This window comes from Triturus cristatus, chromosome 10 (genome assembly GCF_964204655.1).
Source record: "Triturus cristatus chromosome 10, aTriCri1.1, whole genome shotgun sequence".
NCBI classification, from domain to species: domain Eukaryota; kingdom Metazoa; phylum Chordata; class Amphibia; order Caudata; family Salamandridae; genus Triturus; species Triturus cristatus.
The window spans coordinates 976,858,696-976,880,689 of NC_140593.1; positions in this window are offsets into that span (position 1 = coordinate 976,858,696).

Consider the following 21,994-nt stretch of genomic DNA (forward strand, 5'->3'; position numbering starts at 1 on the left):
TCAAATGCCCTTTAAAGGCTGGTGGAATGGCTAATTAGAATTGAAAATTGGTTCTGGTTCATTGCTCAATTAAAAGAACGGTGAAGTGTCCTATTGAACAGGATGGATTTTTTCCTTTGCATTGCAATTAAATATTTGCATGTGTAGTTATTATTTGCAATTGAGGTGCTTGTTTACATTAAAATATTCTCTCTCTTTCTGACAGAATGTGGGAGAGCCATGTCTATAACGACACTATCCATTTTAAATTAGGAGAATGTTGCTTCTTCCACTAGCATTCCTAATTTACATTTTAACAAGAAGACCTGATTGCCTATTTCCATAGCTTAGACCAGCCGCGGCCCGTGCATGTAAGAGCGGTGCGGCGGTGGGGCCGGGTTGGGGGTGATCCAACAGATCGGTTCACTGACAAAATACTGATGTTAAAAATATAGAAGTAAAAAATATTGATGCAAAAATATAGAATGCAAAAATATCAACGCCCTATACTTAAACAGGTAAGTACAAAAACATTGGGGGGAACATATCAATGTAAAAAAATATAGTTGTACAAAATATCGAATAATATATATGTATATGAAATAAAATATGAAATATGAAATATGTTAAATAATAAAATAAATATAAAACATAAAGTGATTTAATATAAAGTAACAAAACTAAATAAATAAACTTAATAAAACAAGTTAGACATACATTCATACTAATTCATATATTTTTCCTTTAAAACAATTAATACACTATTAATTTTAATGTATTTTATAATTTTAGAATTATATATATATATATATATATAATGTGTGTGTGTATATATATATATATATACATATATATATATATATATATATATATATATATATACATATATATATATAATATATAAATATGTGTGTGTACCAATAACATAAAATCTAATTTAAAAAACAAAATCTATTATAAATTAAACTTAAACTATTTAAAAATCTTCAAACTTAAATCTCCCACTCTAGTGCGTGCAACACTAGGGAAAGTGTTGGATAACGGAGGGGTAAAAATTACTATTCCCACTTCAGTGAGTGCCTAGCTTCTCCTGCCTGCTCGTTCCCAATTTTTCAATCCTGCCTGATAACCCTCTTCCCACTTCCCAATTCCACTTTTTATTTACCTATTTTTATTAATGCCTGTCTTTCCTATTTGTATTTAAGGCATCTTTGTGTGATTTTTCTTGACTTCTTGTACTTTTGTTTTTTAATTTCTTTTCCTGGCCTGCTCTTTGTCCTGCTTCTGTTTAATTTTTCCTTCCTAAATTTCCAGTCCTAGTAAGTCTCCCTCCCATCCCATGACACTGAAAAAGCAGGAAGTGCAAGTGCCACCTGCACCCCTTGTGAAGGGGGTGCACCCCATTTCCATTACAACAAGGTGGAGGTGGCCGCACTAATATTTTGGGTGCAATGCCACCTCCTCGCATGTTGGCTCAGGTGGCATACCCAGTAAGGTATACACCTTACAGGAGACTCCGTTGCTCTGGGGACGAGTGGTGTGGTGTGTCCGCCACAGCACAAGGTCCAGTGCACCCAGCAGCAGCAGACGCATCACTGGACTGAAATCTTTGACCAGGAGCAGGACCTGCTTGACCTGCAAGGTGTTGAGGTTTCGGGGTTTGTGAGAAAGTATACAAATATAACATTTATATATAATGTGAATTTGTTAATTTATTAAACAATGTAGATTACATATGTGCATTCATTGTGTTTATATATGCATATATCTATCTATCGATATAAAATAAGTATATATGTGTTTAAATATGTAGAATAGATATATAGATATATCTTTGCAACAATTATTGTGGGCACATGTGCCCTCTGGTGCAAAAAGGGCGTTCTATTTATACGTGTGGTACCATGCTCAGCTCAGGTAAGTGGGTTTTTAATCTTAGTGCGTGCCATTCACATAAATAAATTCACTTTTGGCATCAGAGAGTGCTAGCAGTTGTGTCAACTGTCCTTCTTCCAAAAGAAGTGGCAATGCAGTGTCGTACACCAGGGTTTATCTATACACGTTACTGAGTTCAGTGGCACCAAGAGCTATCAAAAGTTCATGCATTGCAGGGTAGCAAGACAACTTGCTGCGCTGCGTCAAAGGGAGAGGACAGGAATGTAACATTTATTAATTTAGCAAGATATGTTGCATCCCTGCTCTCTCCCTAAGCTGGTGCACTGAGTGCTGACTACCACACTGATGCCCCATGGTGCAAGGGTGCCACATTTCACAGCACCTTGGATTGTTTTTGTGTGGGAACAGAAAACTTCCCTGTATAAAAAACAATCCTTATAGGCAAGATGGACAACACAAACTATTGATAAATCTGGACTCTGGAAGTAGTGATGCATGGTGTCAGCCTGAGAGGGAGTGTGCACCATAGGAGGGGAGTGGATAGCAAGTGAATGATACTGCCTGGATTCTGCTCAAGCGTGAGTTAACCAGGTGCTCTGTGCTCTCTTGGACTGATTTAAGAAGGGATGCCGACTACTGTCCTGTCACTATTAAGATGGTAGTATATCAGGGTGTTAGCGTTCTTCTTTGTTCTTTTAGGTAGTTCATAAAAGGGCAGATTTACAAGCCCCTTGCATCATTTTTGCACCGCCATTGCTTCACTTTTTGTGACGCAGCGGCAGGGTAAAAATGTGACCCATTTACAACGTGATGCATCTAGGGAGATGCGTCACATTGTGAAGCCCTGCATCACATTATACCTGCGTCAGGTATAATGTATGCAGGGTGGGCGTTCCCACTTAAAAAAGCCTCATAGAAGTGAGGCAATGAAATCTAAAAGATTTCACTGCAGCACTTCTAGGACGCCACTGTGTCAAAGCCTTACGCCTGCTTGGAGCAGGCGCAAGGAGTGACGCAGCACAATGAGGATAGGCCTCCCCATGCATTTCTGGAGCTGCATCGTGCTTGCGACACAACTCCAGCAATGCAAGACTTTTGGTCAACAGATGCATCAGAATTTCTGACGCACCTGTCAACCCTTGCGCCATGGTGTGCCGTATTGTAAATACGGCGCAGCCATGGTGGCGCAAGAGTTTCTCAGGGTGGCACAGGGAAGGTGACACATCTCTACAGATGCATCACTTTCTTGTAAATCTGCCCCTAAGTTGCAATCTCCCTGATATGTTGTATGCATTTCAAAGGGAGACTGACTTGACCCATCAAAGTGGGCGGGGAAGCAAAGATCACTCTTTGCAATGCATGAGTAGTTAAAATGTAATTTAGGTTTAGGAAACTAGGAATAGGCTGTCTGATTTGGAAAGTACAATGCAGTGCCTGTCAAAATGTTTCAGTAAAAAGCACAACTAATCATTTTTTTCCCTTTCATAAGCACCCAAAGGCAAGAGGTCAACTAAGGGCTAAGTGGCTGTCAACACCAGTGACGCAATAGGTGGGACTGCCTCCACCACCAGTGCTGCAGCCAAGGCAGATGGTTCTCGGGCCGCAGTAAGTCATGTTTGTTATTATTTCTCACTTGTTCCTCTCCCCACTAGTAAAATTATGGCCTTGTGCATTTATACTATCTAATGTTTGTTATCCCTACATCTATATTTCCTACTTTCACAGCTGACTTTCTCCTGTCTAAAGATTTCTTCAGGTCTCTTTTTTAGTAAGCTTTCCCTCGCCCCTCTGCTATATGTCTTTATGTAGTACTGCCAAGAGGACAGATGTTTGGTACTGTGAAGAGGATTGCAGGCCCAAGTAAACTATTCACCATATATGTTGGTTGAGAAGGTTTTCTTGATCAAACAGTCAAAAGGTACAGGGGCAGAGAGATAGAGTGGTCGTGGCCATGGACTCCTACTTTTGTCATATTTATACAGTATACTAGCAGTCTACACGACAGTGCAGCATAGCAGGAGAGGAATGAGATCCCATTACCAACCAATACCATATGTCCTTTATTGACCAGTCCCTTTCACCCCTTCATTGCATCTCATTCTCATCCTTTCGTAGCCTTCTCACTCCAGTAGGAGACATATATATTTTGCTTGACTTGAGAACAGGGCTTTTTTAGCATGTTGTCGACCAACAAACAACCCAAAGTGATAGTTTTAATAGCAGATTCTGCTAATTGAACTGTAGTGAGGTATTGTTGTTGTACTTTGTTCTAGGCACACAGACCACCAGTACATGCAGCCAGCACCAGCAGACGGGTAAGCACGGAGGAGGAGGCCCAGTTGGTCAAAGGGGGAGCAGTCCCAGTGGTGGCAGGACAAGTGGTATGTCACATTGTATTCTTATTGACAATACTGTATTTGTTAAGAGAGGCAGATATCCCACGCATCACTTCCCTTCCCATGGCATTTTGCCACTTAAAACTGCTGCATGGTTTCATTCGATGCTGCACTGTAGGTGATGACATGTGGTTTGTTTCAGTTAACAGAACAACATTAGGAAGTTTTCAAAACATTACAAACTGAAAACAAGGTGTGTTTCCCAGTGCACACTATGTCATCTACTATTAGTAATTCACTCTTTCCTTCTAACCCACACTACTAAAATATTGTAAAATCCGTCTCAGCAATGCATGTGCCACATTTATCTTCCCAAGTCACTTATATTTCACGGCTTCCATGACCGACTTACACTTGTTCCAATGTTTTTCTTCCGTCAAATCGTCATTCGTCAACCAGTGTCACTAAGCAAAAGCATAGCATATGATCAGTGATACACAACCATTCCATAGTTAAACCTCTACCTGGCTTAATCCCTCTAACATACTTTTCTGTAGCGTAACTTTCCCTACTGCCAAGTAAAGGGATTTGTTGAAAATAATTTGTGGTGGAGGCCAGTGTGTAATGTGGACTAAGTGCCTGATTTAGAATTTGACATATGGGATACTCTGTGAGAAACATATTAAATAAAATATATCCTGTTCACTGTACTGCAGTGCATCAGTTAAAATAATCTGTGCACTGTCTAATTATGGTGGATGGGATATTTGTTATACTTTAAATGTGTGGCGGAGTATCCAATCTAACCCCAAGTTTGTAATGAGGGTAGATTTGAAGAGGCAGTCAAGGAAGAGATGGGTCATTGAAATGAATTATAAAAAGTTATTACGTTATCATGACATTACAGCTGCCCCAGAAACATGCTGCAGGGCAGCAGACCTGCCAGAATGCCTCTATTAATGTTGCACATATACTATTGTCAAGTAAACTATTTATTGTGCAGTATGTGCACCATCCTCATTATGAAGAGGTTATTCATAGCACCTAAAGGGCCTTATTACAAGTTTGGCGGTCCTCCTGCAGCACCGCCACCACTGCACTGGCAGGACCGCCAAGCCTGTGGAACACCAGTCCGCCGTATTCTGAGTTGAATCCAGAGCGGGCAGGCGGTGGTCAGCAGGTCAACTATGAACAGAAAGATGAATAATAAAAATGAGAAATGAGCAGAAAGATGCAGAAAGATGCAGAATAAAAGTCAGAAATGAGCAGCAAGAGGCCAAATAAAGGTAAGTAATGAGCAGAAAGAGGCAAAATAAAGGTCAGCAACCAGCAGAAAAAGGCAAAATAAAGATCAGCAATGAGCAAAAATTGTCAGAAAAAAGGTCATAAGGGAGCAGAAAGAGGCAGAATTAAGGTCAGAAAGTAGCAGAATGAGGCAAAATAGAGGTCAGAAACAATCAGCAAGAGGCAAAATAAAGGTGAGAAATGAGCAGAAAAAGGCAAAATAAAGGTCAGCAACAAGCGTACAGAGGCAACACAGAGGACAGAAAAACAAGCAGAAAAGGCAAAACAAAGCAGAAGAGGGAAAAACAGAGAGCACTCAGACACTAACATACCCACTTAGACACTCTCACACTGACTCACAGACCCACTCAGAGACTCACACACCCACTCACAGACTTACTAAAACACTCATGCACTCACACACTCACTGTCAAAGGTTAGTGGTTACATTTAGGAAATACAATTTAAAAAACCTTGGAAATGTACTGAAAAAAACAAAGGTTACAGGGACGTTATAGTTTGGAAATAGAATTTACAAAACCTTAGACATTTGCTGAAAAAACCCAAAGGTTACAGGGAAGTTATAGTTAGTTTCAGATTTCACTCGTACAAAACCAGTGAAATTCAGCAACTATAGTCAGCTGAGCTAACTATAACATATGCCCCCGCAATGCACTGCTTATGACCTCACATAGTACATCATTCATGACATGGTCAGTGACATCACTGATGACAACTCAAATGATATCACTGATGACATCATTCACAGAAGCCATCACACACCTACTCATCCCCCGATGCAACCTCTCATATGCCCACTAACATGCCCATGCAACCAATCACATACCCATTCACAGACCCATAACAGTACTCATACAACCACTCACTCATCCATAGAGCTACTCATATAACCAGTCACTTACCCATACAGCCACTCACCCAGACACACACTAACCCACATAGCTATTCATTCACCCACTATTCACCTTTGCAGCCACTCACACACCCAGTCACTCACCCATGCAGCCTCTTAACACAGCCACTCATTCACCCATACAAGCCCTCACACTTTCACTCACACACATTGTAACATATACAGAAGTAATATCTAAGTTATATATCTTAAATGTGTTGTTGTGCATTGAATTTGTGCTTTTGCTTTGTGGCTCCGTGATGGGGTTGCGACTCCAGAAAATATTTTTTTCAAAAAGGATTTAAAATGAATATTACGTAGAGTTGGGGAATAGGGTAGCTCTGATGAGAGCCTTTATCTTCCTTGGGAGTATGTATCAACAAAAGAGAAAGGGGGACCAGGAGCCAGTCACGGCCCAGTGTCTGTGCTCCTAATGCGAACGTTTAATCAACGAAGGAGACACTGTTCCCGAGGAGGGGTGCAGCGTGTCACCCACTCATTTGAGGAAAAGGAAGAGGAAGGGGGGGATAAAGGGAATCCTAGGTTTTAGAACCCACAAGTAAGAGGGGAGAACAAGCCTTGCCTCTTGGTGTTCTCACACACCCCAAAGGATGTCATGCTTCATCATCGGGCATTTGCTCCTCGTCGGGCCGGTGCTGCAATGTCCTACGGGTCCCCCAAAGGGTCACTTTGGTGGAGATCTTTTAAGAGAGAAATGCCGTATGATTCATGCGGGTGTGCGGGGAGGGTCCTATGTAGAGGGTGATGAGGTGCGTGCAACAAAATTAAAACTGACTAAGGGTTACCAAGAAAAGCGTTTAATGTGACGGTACCCTTGACAGAATAAAAACCCGTAGGTTGAATGTTACCTCACTAGGGGCAAAGTGCCCGGGTAACTGCAAAGTGAAGAGGTCGACATGTTTGGTGCCTGCGTGGTCACAAGGATCCTTGGTGCTTCTTCAGGACCGAGAAAAAATAAAGTAAGGTGATGTGCATGTGGGAAGTGAAAGAAAGGGTAAGTACCCTCTACAGGTGTCAGGGCGGGCCAGAGAACTGTGTACCCTACAGTAAGGCTAAAACTAAATAGTTGAAACCGCTCCTGATCACGACCTAGGAGAGAGGGACAGACAACAAAAAACATAGGAGACATGTGTCAGACATGGGATGGAGGAGCCACAGTGTGCCCCAGCAGTTTGTAATATGGTAGCGCATGTCACATACAAACACGAGACAGACAGAATAAAATAGTGCCATTGGAACAGAGACCCAGCGTTGTGTATCAACCAGATGTGCAGGTGGGCCGGGCACCCGCAGCAGCAGAAAGCATGGCCGCTACGTGTGTGGCCCCGTCTGCACCCTAGAAGTCACCCGCACTGGTCATAGTGCCAAGTGAGGAGAAGCCCAGCGTTGTAGGCATGTATCTGTAAGTGGCAGGTTGAGCATGTAGCAAACAAGGGCCCACACCTCCCGACCGCATGGAGCGGCATTGGCGTCAGGAGGAAGTGAGACTCTTGGAGCCACTATGGTATGCCAAACTGATGAGTACGTTACAAAAGTAACATTCCCCAGAGAGGGATGTTACTGCGCCCCCGCTGAAAAGCTATTGGAATTGTGTAGTACCCTTACCTAGTCAAAGAATGGAGAATTACTCCAAAGGCTAAAAGCGTAGGACACCCGCACCTTATCAGGCTAAGGGAGAAGGAGACAAATATGGAACACACATGTAAGCAAATAGGTATACCTAGCAATCATGATACATCACCTTACTGCTCGGGTTCCATGGTCCCAGTACAAGATTCCTTACTCACAGTTTATCTCGGGTGCTGGCTCCTTAGCACCTACCCCTTCCGTACGCCTGCCTGAAGTGAAATGGACATGGCGAGGACGGACCTGTTATAGTCAGGTTAATTACTGCATGCGCAGTCCCCTCTTCTGGAGTGCACCGACATGGTGCACATGTGAAAAAAAAGGAAAGGCAGCGCGCATGCATTGGGGAGAGAACTATTCCCTGGGACCTGCGCATAAGCATGCTGGTTGTTAGCTGGTCGTTGTGGTGATTTTAGAAGTCAGGTGCAGGGGGAGCGTGTGTATACAGAAGTGCAGGCCCCATCGGATGTGCAAAGTGCTACAGTCCGGCCCCATTGGGTACGTCACCAATCATAGGATAGGATAGGATAGGAAATATGCTTGTAAAGCGCTCGAATGCCGTAGCGTCTTGGCGCTGGTGTGTATGGAAGTGATACAGCCTATGTTACAGAAGCTAGATTGAGGTAAACAGCCAAGTCTTCAGATCTTTCCTAAAGGATTGTCGACTTGTCTGAAATCTCATGGCTGTTGCCATTTTGTTGCATAACTTTGCTGCACAGTTTGAGAAAGTTCTTCCACCCCATTTCACTCGCCTAATCCTGTCTATCTGGAGAAGGCCCAGATTACTGGATTTTAGGGCACGAGCGGGGGTATAGGGCATAAACATTTTTTGGATGGCCTTGGCCATTCCCCTGTAGAATGCTTTATGAACCAGGCATAGAGCCTTGAATTCTACACGTTGCTGCATGGGGAGCCAGTGCAGTGCTCTAATTCCAGCCAAGGTCGATTGACCTCTAGGTATATTTAAAAGCAGCCTCGCAGCAGCATTTTGTAATGACTGCAGCTTCCTCATCTGGGTTTTATCAATCCCCAACAACAGAGCATTGTAATAGTCAAGTTTAGATAGTAGGAGAGCCACCACCACTGTCTTTTGTACTTCCTGCGCAATGAAAGGGAATATCTTTCTCAGAGATTTTATTAGAAGGAAACAGGAAGAGGTAAGACTATTTACCCGAGCGGAGAAGTTTATCTGGCTATCAAAGATGACTCCAAGGTTTCTGACCTTGGGCACGAGGCTGGGGCATTCCCCGGCTCTCACAGGCCACCAGGAGTCGTTCCACAGGGATCGCCCCTGACCAAACTCAATAATCTCTGTCTTATCTGTATTGATTTTCAGGAAGCTATGGTTCATCCAGGTCATGATCTCAGTAAGGCATGCATGAAACCTAACAGCTGTGTCTTCGGGTTGTTTAGCTATCGAGATAATAAGCTGAGAGTCATCCGCGTATGATACCAAGGCGAAACCATGCTTCCTGATGAGTCTGGCCAAGGGAATGACATAGATGTTAAACATCATTGGTTATAGGGCCGATCCCTGTGGAACCCCACATGAAAGATGGAAACTGTCTGACTGCATTCTATCCCAGTACAAGCTCTGCTCCCTCCCCTCCAAAAGCAATGAGAGGAGGGTCAGAGCTGAGCCCTGGATACCTACCTCCTGCAGCCGCTGCACTAACATCGTGTAGTTCACGGTGTTCGAAAGCTGCTGACAAATCTAATAGTACGAGGACTGCTCTGCCCCCTCTGTCAACTATTCTGCAGATCTCCTCAGTTGCTACAATTAGAGCAGATTCTGTAGAGTGATATGATTGAAAGCCATGCTGAGTAGAGTCCAGCAAGTTGTTGGTGTCTAGGTACTCAGTCAGCACCTTATTCACCGACTTCTCCAGGATTTTAGCTGCTATGGGTAATCCAGCAATCGGGCGATAGTTCTTGGGCTCCAAGGGATCTAGGGTGGGTTTTTTCAGGATTGGCCTAATCGTTGCTTTCTTCCAACAATCTGTGTTGCTACCTGATTCCAGCACTTGATTAACTAAAGGAGTCAATCATGGTGATCTGACCCCCAAGGTGTCGGTGGAGGCAATTTCTCGTGGTGCACTATAGTATTTATGGAAAGCCAATAATCTAAAGCACGGCGGAACCGCCTAATTTATAAGAAAGAGAAGTCAATAGTGCACTCGTGGGCTTTTTAATGGGGTAGGGGTAGACAGATAAAGATATCTCTAGGTTAAGACCCAGATGGCGGATCTATGCGCAGAGTACTGGTCATATATAAGGGGGGGAGAAGGTAATACCGACACAGTAATGAAACTCCCACGGTGAGGGTGGGTAATGGGCAGTGATGGTGCAACAACGCCTGAGGTATGGGGGACTCAGGTAACGTGGATTTCATAGACAGGTCATAGAGGCTGCAGGTCCCAGGTGCTATTGGCAGGAAATGTCAGAGTTCTACCCAGGAGATCCCGTCGTTAAGGCCCCGTTCGTGGGTGTGGAGATGGTTTAACCATCGCTGTTCATGGTGTAGAAGGGAGGCACTGCTCCACATCATTCTTGTGGCCATCCGGCCACATCTGATAGTGCTCTTATGTTCACTAATCCTCACTTTAACGGGTCGGGCCGTCATCCCCACGTATCTCAGTGAGCATGGGCAAGTGATCAGGTACACACAGTTTTTCGTGTTGCAGTTCATGTGTGTACACTGGTCCCACGTGAAGTCATCCAGATGCAGAGTTACGGTGTGCCGAGTAGAGGAACAAGCACTACACGTGCCGCAAGGAAAATGGCCGGACACAGGTGGTAGGTTCTATAAAGTGGTATCCTGGGGTTTCCTCCTCAACCGTGGTCGAGTGTTGACCAGTTGGTCACGCAGATTCGCAGTGCATTTAAATGCAAACCAGGGTTGATAGAAGTTACGAGAACCAGTGTTCATGATCCTCCAGTTGTGTCTGATGATGTTTTTGATCTTGTTGGACATCGGGATGAATGTCGTGACACTTGTGATCACGTCGCTGGGCTGTGTCTCCCTTGTTTCAAGGAGTGCCTGCTGGTCATTTTTCCTGGCGCGCTTCCTGGCCTTCCGAACAACCGCCCTAGGATAATCCCTTTTGTGTAAATGGTTGGCAAGCGAACTCGCTTGGGCGTCATACTCCCACATACTGCTGCAGTCCGTCGAATCCTCAGGAACTGTCTGTAAGGTAGGTTTCCCCTAACTGCCTTCGGATGGTGACTCTTGAAACTGAGGAGGCTGTTACAATCGGTCGCCTTCTTGTAGGATGTCGTGTGGAGGTATCCATTCTCCAGGGTGATGAGTAGGTCCAGGAATGGAATTGCCTTATCACTGGATGTCTTTGTAAAGCGTAGGTGGGGGTTAAGATCATTAATCCACTCGTGGAATTTGGCGCAAGTCTCCTCGGTGCCTCTTCAGAGGATGAGCACGTCGTCAATATACCTCTTCCAGGTTATGAGGTTATCCTTGAACGGGTTGGTGTCCGTGAAGATGTTGGTGGCTGCAAAATGTGCCATGTACAGCCCTGCCAGACTAGGCGCAAAGGTGGTAGGTTGTGGTTTTGTACATAGACAAGTTATTCTTTAGTGCAATGGTGATGATATCAACAATAAAGTCAGCCGGCGTGTTGGTAGAGAGGTCTGCTTCGTGTAGTAGTTTCCCAACCACCTTAATGGAGACATCCTGGGGAATGTTTGTGTACAACGCCTCCATGTCAAGGGTGAGGAGAAGGTTGATTTCCTCGGTGTTGTCCTCATTGATTGCCTGGATCAAATTGAGGACATCACGTGTGTCCTTAAGATATGCCGGTGTAGCCTGGACCAGTGGGCTCAGGAAATGGTCGCTGAACTGGCTCAATGGTTCGAGTAGAGAGCCTACTCCAGATACAATCTGGCAGTCAGGTGGGGTGACGATGCCCTTGTGAATCTTGGGAAGAAGGTGGAAATACGGCATCCTGGGGTTCCCATTCACCAGGAACGCTGCTTCCTTAGAGGAGATCCAGCCCTCAGTTGCTGCCTCATTCACCATTATCCGTATTGATGTGAGTAGCCTCTCTGTGGAGTCTGTCTCAAGTTTGTGATAGTATTTGGTGCTGCTCAGTTGCTGGGAGCATTCCCTTTCATAGTCTTCGATGTCAAGGATCACTGTAGCACCCCCTTTATCTGTGGGTTTGATGATGACGGTGTCATCGTCCTTTAGAGAGTTGATGGCCTGGCGGAGTTTATTGGACATGTTGTTATAGGTAGATGTACCTCTCAGTTGATTGGCTTCCTTCAGTACAGCCTTTTCAAAAGGGAGGACTTCGCTAGGGACCATGCCTGCCATCGGGGTAAACTTAGACGGGGGTCTCAGCCCCGAGTCTAGGTGCTCCGGTGTGGGGTTCTCACTGAAGAAGGACCTCAATCTTATCTTCCGATCTTCCGGAACAGTTGATGGTGTTCCTCATTCATCCGGAAATTGTCCTCTCTTGGGGTGGGTACAAAGCCTAGACCCATTTCCAGGGCAGTGACCTCTTCGGTGTTGAGTTGTCTCTTAGAAAGGTTGACAATTAGGGTCTTGGATACGTCATGCTCCTCGTTGTTCTCTGTTGTGCCTCCATGTCCTGCCACTGTACCTGCTTGTTCCCTCTTCTTTTTCCTCTGCCTTGCCCCCTGCCTCTGTTCTTGAAATGAGGAGGAGGGTGTTGGAAAAAAGGTTGTTGGAACCCCTGCTGTGGACCGGGAAAGCTGGGTACCACATGGGTCCTTGTTGAGGGTAAGGTTGGTGAGGGTACCCGTACATGGGTGGTATTGGGGGAGGGGGAGGAGTCCCTGTTTGTTTGAGTTTCGTCCCCAGCTGCTGTTAATCGAGTTACTGTTAGAAGAGCACCCAGAGTTAAGTGAGGAAGATGAGCCGTCATCAGACGAGGCATCGTTGTCAGATGGTTGGAAGTTCTCCTTAGTGTCAGGGTATATCTTCTCCCTATCGAATTTCTTTATATCCTTCTACAACTTGGAGATCTTCTGTTGCAGAAGGTAGGCCCGGTGGTCGGACATTTCTGCATTAATCTCGGCCAGGCGGGTCTTAAAAGCGGATAGACTTGTTTGCTACATGCTCAACCTGCCACTTACAGGTACATGCCTACAACGCTGGGCTTCTCCTCACCTGGCGCTATGACCAGTGCAGGTGACTTCTAGGGTGCAGACGGGGCCACACACGCAGCGCCCATGCTTTGTGGCGCTGCGGGTACCCGGCCTGCCTGCACACCTGGTTGAGACACCATGCTGGGTCTCTGTTCCAATGGCACTATTTTATTCTGTCTGTCTCTTGTTTTTATGCGACATGCGCTACCATGTTACAGACTGCTGGGGCACACTGTGACACCTCCATCACATGTCTGACGCATGTCTTCTATGTTTTTTGTTGTCTGTCCCTCTCTCCTAGGTCGTTATCAGGAGCAGTTTCAACTACGTAGTTGTAGCCTTACTGTAGGGTACACAGTTCTCTGGCCCACACTGACACCTGTAGAGGGTACTTACCCTTTCTTACACTTTCCACTTGCACATCACCTTACTTTGTTTTTTCTCGGTCCTGAAGAAGCGCCAAAGATCCTTGTGATCACGCAGGCGCGAAACATGTCGACCTCTTAACTTTGCAGTTACCCAGGCACATTAAACCCTTTTCTTGGTAACCCTTAGTCACTTTTAATTTTGTTGCACGCACCTCATCACCCTCTACATAGGACCCTCCCCGCACACCCGCATGAATCATACAGCATTTCTCTCTTAAAAGATCTCCGTCAAAGTGACCACTTCGGGGGACCCGTAGGGCATTGCAGCGCCGGCCCGCCGAGGAGCAAATGTCCGATGATGAAGCATGACATCCTTTGGGGTGTGTGAGGGCAAAAACAGGCAAGACTTGTTCTCCCCTCTTACTTGTGGGTTCTAAAACCTAGGATTCCCTTTATCCCCCCCTTCCTCTTCCTTTTCCTCAAACGAGTGAGAGATATGCTGCACCCCTCCTCGGGAACAGTATCCTCTTTGTTGATTAAACACTGGGAGTATGTGACAGCTACATCTAAGACCGGATACAGAGTTTCAGGTTGCTGAGAAATACCATTGTGATCTCAGCTATGAAGTAAACTTCATAACTTCTATAGATTCCATGGATGTGAAAATGCAGGTTGTTGTAAATAGAGCCCATGTTATGGTCTCTGAAGAATGCAGAAACTGCTTTACTGACATGTTTTTGGTTGTGTCAATCTGAGGACACAATTGAATTGATCACTTCCATTTCTGCCTTTGGCAAATGTTGGAGTACACTTACACAGTATGAGGGAAAAGAGTCATTTTTTCTGGAAAGGTATTCTTCATTAGGATTTCTAGCCCTACCCCAGGCAGTGTGCCTAGGTCATTGTCACCACAGTGCACAATCATGAGGTGAGGGGTTCGGGAATCCACAATGCATTTAACCAAAGGCAGCAATTGGTGCTATTTTAACCCTCTCAGACCAATCCCCTTAATATCCACATTAGGCAAACACAAATCTCTGTCAATACCACTCTTTCTAGCACACTCTCTGGCCCAGAAGACATAGTTGTGACCTACAGTACACACTCTAACCATTTTGAAGTTAAGAGCAGTAGCAATCAAGCAAAGGCTGCAGATGAATGTGACAGTTGGTAGAATGAAAGACAGTTAAAATAAAGGAGTGGACCTGATTTAAGAAAAGGATGTACTTGATTGGGTGCTGTAAATAAATTAATACCTAAAATTAGGTAGTGATTCAATAAGTAAAATAAGTAGATTTGTGATTGGATGTGGATAAATGTTACATAAGTAACGCTATTGTGCATTTGTTTACGTTTTGTAGCAGTCAACCTCACCTGATACAGTTGAACTTGAAGCTGGTCTGCTCCAGTTAGAAAGTGTGTAAACTTTTGACTTAATGGTACAGTAGAGTGTTTCAAAGCAGGTCGGTATGGCAACTGAGGCAAAGCAGTGTAGGGGAAGGGTTCCAAATAGACTACTTTAGAGGTAGCATATAGTGCAAAATATGAATTTTCCAGTTCAGTAGTATTATTGCATCTGATATGTAATGGGAAAAAACATACCAGCCTTATTGTAAATGCTGTAGCAGGCTCCTCTATGGAGTTGTGACTCCATTGTTAAGCTACACAGGTGGAGCTCTGAAATTGGTCCTACCAAGCGAGAGCAAACACAGGTTTCCCTGCCTGGTACATAGCTGGAGCCAGTCCACGTGGAGGGGGTCCCCCAGAGCTCCCTTTTCCAAATGTAGCCAAGCCCCATTTACCTTGCAAAGGTAAACATTCTACCTCTTTCAAAATCCCATCATCTCTCTTGATTTTTTTCCTGCTTCCTAACATTCAAGTAAAGTTTTTTCATTTTTGAGAATCTCATAATTCTTCTTAATGGCCTCATGTAAGTTACTCTCACTAATCTCCTTCTCCAACCTAAGTATCTCTTCCTTAAGTGTTATTACCTTTCGTTCCGAGTTCATGACCAGGATTCTCGTCATCCTATATGAAGCTTTATATAAGCCCTTGAAGGTTAAGAAGCAGAAATAAATCAAGAGAGATGACGGGGATTACAAAACAGGTAGCAGATTTACCAATGCAAGGAAGTATGATGACATATCCGTTAGATCAGAAATGGTTCCTGTCTGTTATATTCCGCTTTAGGTGTCCGTATATAGGTTTTCCGGATAGATGTCCTTATATAGGCACAATTCGCATTTCTCTTATATAGGCATAGGATCCCAGTCCTAATTTAGGCATTAGCCATGCTATCCAAATACAGGCATGGTCACCTACATCCGTCCACCCCAACGTCACAACGAGTTTTTAGAAAACAGACCCTTAAGCTGTTGGAAGTTTCCCTATCCCAGGATTATTGATTTCTCCAAGAACTCATTTATTATGCATGAACCGCTATACCCTACGGTTTCATTCATGACGTCTTCCTCTGCCCGACTTTACGTCAATGCACCTTCTAAGCACCTTCCAGGTATAAATATACCTTCCCTTACCATGGCAAGCCACGGCGCGGCTGCAAGACTTGATACTGCTCCCCACGGCAGCAAGCAAAGAGGAGACCTCGACTTAGAGGAGCCTGTGTCCCGGCCTGACGCACTGACAAGACGCTGTCATCCCTGCTCGCAGAGAATCCAGCTTCCAGTGTTCTGACTCCCTTCGCGGGGTGTTAGAGTTCGAGAACCGGATAGAGATTCCAACCTCTCTCATTCTTAAGGTATGGAGCTGACTAGAACCTAGAGGGACTCTTGGCATACAAACTTGGCATACAAACTATAGCATACCATACTATAGAATACAGCAGCTCCTTCTTACCTTGTCCTACACTTAGGTACACTGGGGTAGAACTAGTTAGAGAATGCATCGTATGAGTACTCGCATGTTTAGCCTATGTTATTGGTGTATATGAATATATATGTGTCATAGCTGAAAGATAATGCTAGCGCAGTATTATTTCTTTCTACTGTTTACGCTGTACATAATATATCTTACATACTGTCTTATGATTGTAACAGCACATATCTCTTACACGAGAAATAAGACTGTTCAATAAATCCTTTTATTGAAACGCCCGTCTACTCTTTCTGTGTAAACTCTGCAGAAACTAAGCATGCACAATTAGCTGAGTGAAACTGTTATCTTTTGTTTCCACGATGATTCTGAGAGTGTTCCGATTCTAAAGGGAAACAAAGTTGTCATGTTTATGCAGTTGCCAGAAACTACTCCTTTCTTGTTTCAGAAGGAGTTTCTAGTGGCCTCTGAGTTAGCTGGCACACAAAGTAATTAAGTTTAATATACTCGATAGAGGCATAAAGACCTCAGTCCTATGCAAAAACAAACTACTCACATGATACACACGCTGAGTCATCAACGTGATGGCGTTCACGTTGCAGGGAATTCATTGGCTGATGAAGCTGCGAAGGGGGCTGTGCAAACGGCTTCCGTAGCTGTGATCACTCGTGCAAAATTGAAAATAGACAGTGAGATATTGTTGGCTGTCAATGCTTCAGGCAAAGGCAGTGGTGCAGCGTTATCGAAAAAATTTCCACTCAAGTACTCTTATGTAATTGATGCGAACAACGATCCCTTCGTTCGAATCCCTGGAGTGGGGGATAGGGTAATTCCAAACAAGGATTTATGAAGCACATCTTGGGGAGGGTCTGTCACATCAGGGCATCTCTAAAACAATATCAACATTAAAAGAGATGTACTGGTGGCCTGGAATGAATACACTTATTCACATCTTCATCAATAACTGCATAGGCTGCAATAGACAGCGTTGTGCAGAATGACACCAGACACCAGACTACGAAGTAGCATGCCGAGTACAGACACCATTGTTAGACAGCATTAGACTATCTAAGTGCAGGTGTCCTTTTGGACAAATGCAATCCCATAAACACTAAGTCAACGTTCCTATGGATGTGGCCTCAGCGCTCGGCTGACGCTCAAACTGTTATAAAAGATTTGCAAGTCTTTACCGGCACAAAGGCAATTGGCACACTACATTCTAACATTTAGCTCTCGGGCTTACAAAGAAGCCATGGCCAGTTTGGGCGTAGCATTGCAGTACTCCTCTCTGTTTCATCCTGAGGGAAATTCTGTTGTGGAAAGGAAAAACCAGTACATAAGGCAGTCTATAACAGCTAGAGTATTAGGTTCAGATGATGGGTGGGTCAAACATCTTTATGGGGTCAAACACTCATTAAACAATTTGTCAAGAAGTTCTCTAGGGGGGTTCACTCCATATGAGGTCCTATTTGGGACAAGAATGTGGGTTCCTGATCTCGAATGTAAAGGCACAGTCGTGGAAAATAAGCCATTTGATATCAAACATCGTTTGGATGTTTTACAGGATGTAAATGAACTAAGATCGAAACAAAGCAACGTGTTCCTGAAGCCAACCACCACTGGGGAAAAACCAGCCATCCCAGCAAGGCCTGTCTGGATCCCAAAGCTTGGGAATCTAGTCAGAGAGAAGATTGCGGACAAGAAGGAATTTGGGCCTTCTTACAGACAACCAGTACCTGTCCTAGCTATCTACGGAACAAGAACAGTACTTCTGCCGTCCCTTGCTGGAAGAAAGGAGAAAAGATTTGTGTCAATCGACCTCATCAAACCACACTATGTGGCCAATACTAAACAGCAGGCCTCGTGCACTCTGACCTAGTAGCAAACGTACTCCTCTCGCTACTATTCAAGAGGTTCAGACTGAAAGGCTCATCACCATCGAGAATTCAACAGTAACAGATGAAGGACTATGCAACCATGCTATGGAACTCATCCCTTTTGAAACTCAAGTAACAGTTCGTCCAGATACACCTGTCTACACCAATGTAACACATGATCAACTGGTTCCAGCGATTTCAACGAATCCTGATGCAATTCCGACAATTGACCGAACTGCCTCTGGCTACTTCATTAACTTTGATACGTTTTCTGAGGATCCAAGTGAGCCCGAAACGTCACCAGCCCAAAAAACTTCCAAAGAACAAGTACAAGACTTTTTTCATTTTCTGAAAGAGACATATCTGGTTTCACCATGGATTGAACTATGGATTATTTCTGGAATATGTTTCTTTCTGCTTTGGCTAGCTTTAGTAATGACTATTAGCGTGCTCATGAATGGCAGATATATTCATTTGGACACTGAAAGTAAACATGTGAACTTACTTTTAAAGCCACACAAATCATCCCATCATGAAGCAAGAGACTTGTCAGCGGTGAACATCACATCCGTTCCTATACAAGATGGTATAGTTGGGACAAAACCAATTATGATATATTTGAACCGTCGCAACTTTTGAAGATTCCACACTTATTTAAAATTTCATTAAGTGACTTTATTACCTCTAGTACCTATTCTGATGATTGGGACATTGAGACTGTTAATAACATGATGTCTGATCTAGAAAGGGCTGCTGCATATTCTACAAACTGCCCTATACATTTTGTAGAAATGATGGAACATATCTTCAATATATCTGATACGAGCGGCATTGTACATGTATTTAAGAGCATATGTTCAGGAGTGTTAGCACCTTTTCAGGCAGCCCTCGGAATCATTCCAAACTTCGTGCACTCAGTGTTTGGTGGTCTGCCACTAATTCTAGCACTCGTTGCAGGAATGCTATTTTTATTCCTACTACTATGTTGTGGCAAGCCAATACACCGGCGTCACTCCCAGCAACTTGGAGAAAGCTCTCCTAGAACGGAATTGTCGTGAGCGCATAGTACAGCTTTTGAGCTTACCTCGTCTATGAGAATTAAATACAACATGGTTTCTGTCATTCAGACCAATCTGGCAAGATTGCATCTTACCTGTTCTACGCTGCCTGCTTTGCACTGAAGAATGCGTGCTAGACATCTGTCTAACACTCCCATCAGTCATGCCAATGGATATCAATACTCTGCTGGACCCGATAACGGCCCATGCTCTGTGTTGTCCCCAGAGGCTACCAATCCTGACGACAGCATTCGTTGAGATCTCACAGACGCAACATGCTACTGCTGAAGTACAAGATGGATCAACAGGCACACAGGTACCATTGGAAATTAACATTGCTACTGACGATGCTTCACATGTATGTGCAGTTAATCTTCTAAACGAGGTATTCCTACTGTCACCGACATCGGTAGACGATCTTTTGTCTACAGGAGTAGAGGATTTCATGTTTTCACTAGACCCTTGCACTAACTTTGATTCGGCTCCCACTGTACCAGGGATGCTATGAATTTGGCCTCCATATTTTCAAAACAGAACAAAAAAACTTGGAACACTTCCTAGAATTGACTTTTTTTCTAAATTTGAAAATACATAGCAATTCGATTCAATCTGCTTACAGTAGAACTATTCATAGAGAACAGACTTCTTTGAACACTTCCAGGGACACATTGTCACCTTTATTCACCACAATTTAATTTATGTACCATGGCATGAAATGGCGTTTGAAATTTTCTTATATAATGTGAACCGTTTCATCTTATGTATATATTCATGTTCATTCATTTAGCATCTGTAAACATATGCTTAGATTGACCAACTGCTTTAATATGTACAGCACCTTTACATTTCATGTCTAGCTAAAGATTTTTTTATAACAAAGACTTATTTTAGTATGCTTTTACAAATGTTTTTAGGAACATGTGGTACTCAATTTTAATGTTTAGCATTTTATTGTTTAGCATTTAGTACAATCGTTCATTCGAAAACGGAGTGGGTGTTGTATTTCCCTTTAGGTGTCATTATATAGGTTTTCCTGATACATGTCCTTATATAGGCACAATTTGCATTGCCCTTATATAGGCATAGGATCCTAGTACTTATTTAGGCATCAGCCATGCTATCCAATTACAGGCATGGTCACCTACATCTGTCCACCCCAACATCACAACGAGTTCTTAGAAAACATACCCTTAAGCTGTTGGGAGTTTCCCTAGCCCAGGATTATTGATTTCTCCAAGAACTCATTTATTATGCATGAACCGCTATACCCTAAGGGGCAGATTTACAAGCCCCTTGCGCCTCATTTATGCCGCCGTTGCGTCACTTTTGTGCCGCAGCGGCGGCGCAAATCCTGCGCCATGGTGCGGGTGCGGGGTACTTACAACATGACGCATCTGGGAGATGCGTCACGTTGTAAAGCCCTGCGCCACATGTAGGCGTTCCTGCGCAGAGGGGGGGCGTTCCGGCGCAGGAATGCCTCCTAAAAGTGGCTGAGTGAAATCTACAAGATTTCACTCAGTCACTTTTAGGCCCATGCTGCGTCAAAACCCTGCGCCTGCCTGAAGCAGGCGTAAGGATTGACGCAGCACTAGCAAGATAGGGCCCCCCAGAGCATTGCTGGAGCTGCGTTGCGCTTGCGACGCAACTCCAGCAATGCGCCACTTTTACGGCACAGATGCGTCACGCATCTGTGCCGTTTTTGCCCCATGGTGCGCCGCATTGTAAATGCGGCGCATCCATGGTGGCGGAGCTGTGGCGCACAATAACTAGCACATCCCTGCTGATATGCAGGGATGCGCCAGCTATTGTAAATCTGCCCCTTAGGGTTCATTCATGACGTCTTCCTCTGCCCGACTTTACGTCAATGCACCTTCTAAGCACCTTCCAGGTATAAATATACCTTCCCTTACCATGGCAAGCCACGGCGCGGCTGCAAGACTTGATACTGCTCGCCACAGCGGCAAGCAAAGAGGAGACCTCGACTTAAAGGAGCCCGTGTCCCGGCCTGTCGCACTAACAAGACGCTGTCATCCCTGCTCGGAGAGAATCCAGCTTCCAGTGTTCTGACTCCCTTCGCGGGGTGTTAGCGAGTTCGAGAACCGGATAGAAATTCCAACCTCTCTCATTCTTAAGGTATGGAGCTGACTAGAACCTAGAGGGACTCTTAGCATACAAACTTGGCATACAAACTATAGCATACCATACTATAGAATACAGCACCTACTTCTTACCTTGTCCTACACTTAGGTACACTGGGGTAGAACTAGTTAGAGAACGCATTGCATGAATACTCGCATGTTATTGGTGTATATGAATATATATGTCATAGCTAAAAGATAATGCTAGCGCAGTATTATTTCTTTCTACTGTTTATGCTGTACATAATATATCCTGCATATTGTCTTATGATTGTAACAGCACATATCTCTTACCACGAGAAATGAGACTGTTCAACAAATCCTTTTATTGAAACGCCCGTCTACTCTTTCTGTGTAAACTCTGCAGAAACTAAGCATGCACGATTAGCTGAGTGAAACTGTTATCTATTGTTTCCACGATTCTGAGAGTGTTGCGATTTTAAAGGGAAACAAAGTTGTCATGTTTATGCGGTTACCAGAAACTACTCCCTTCTTGTTTCACAAGGAGTTTCTAGTGACCTCTGAGTTAGCTGGCACAC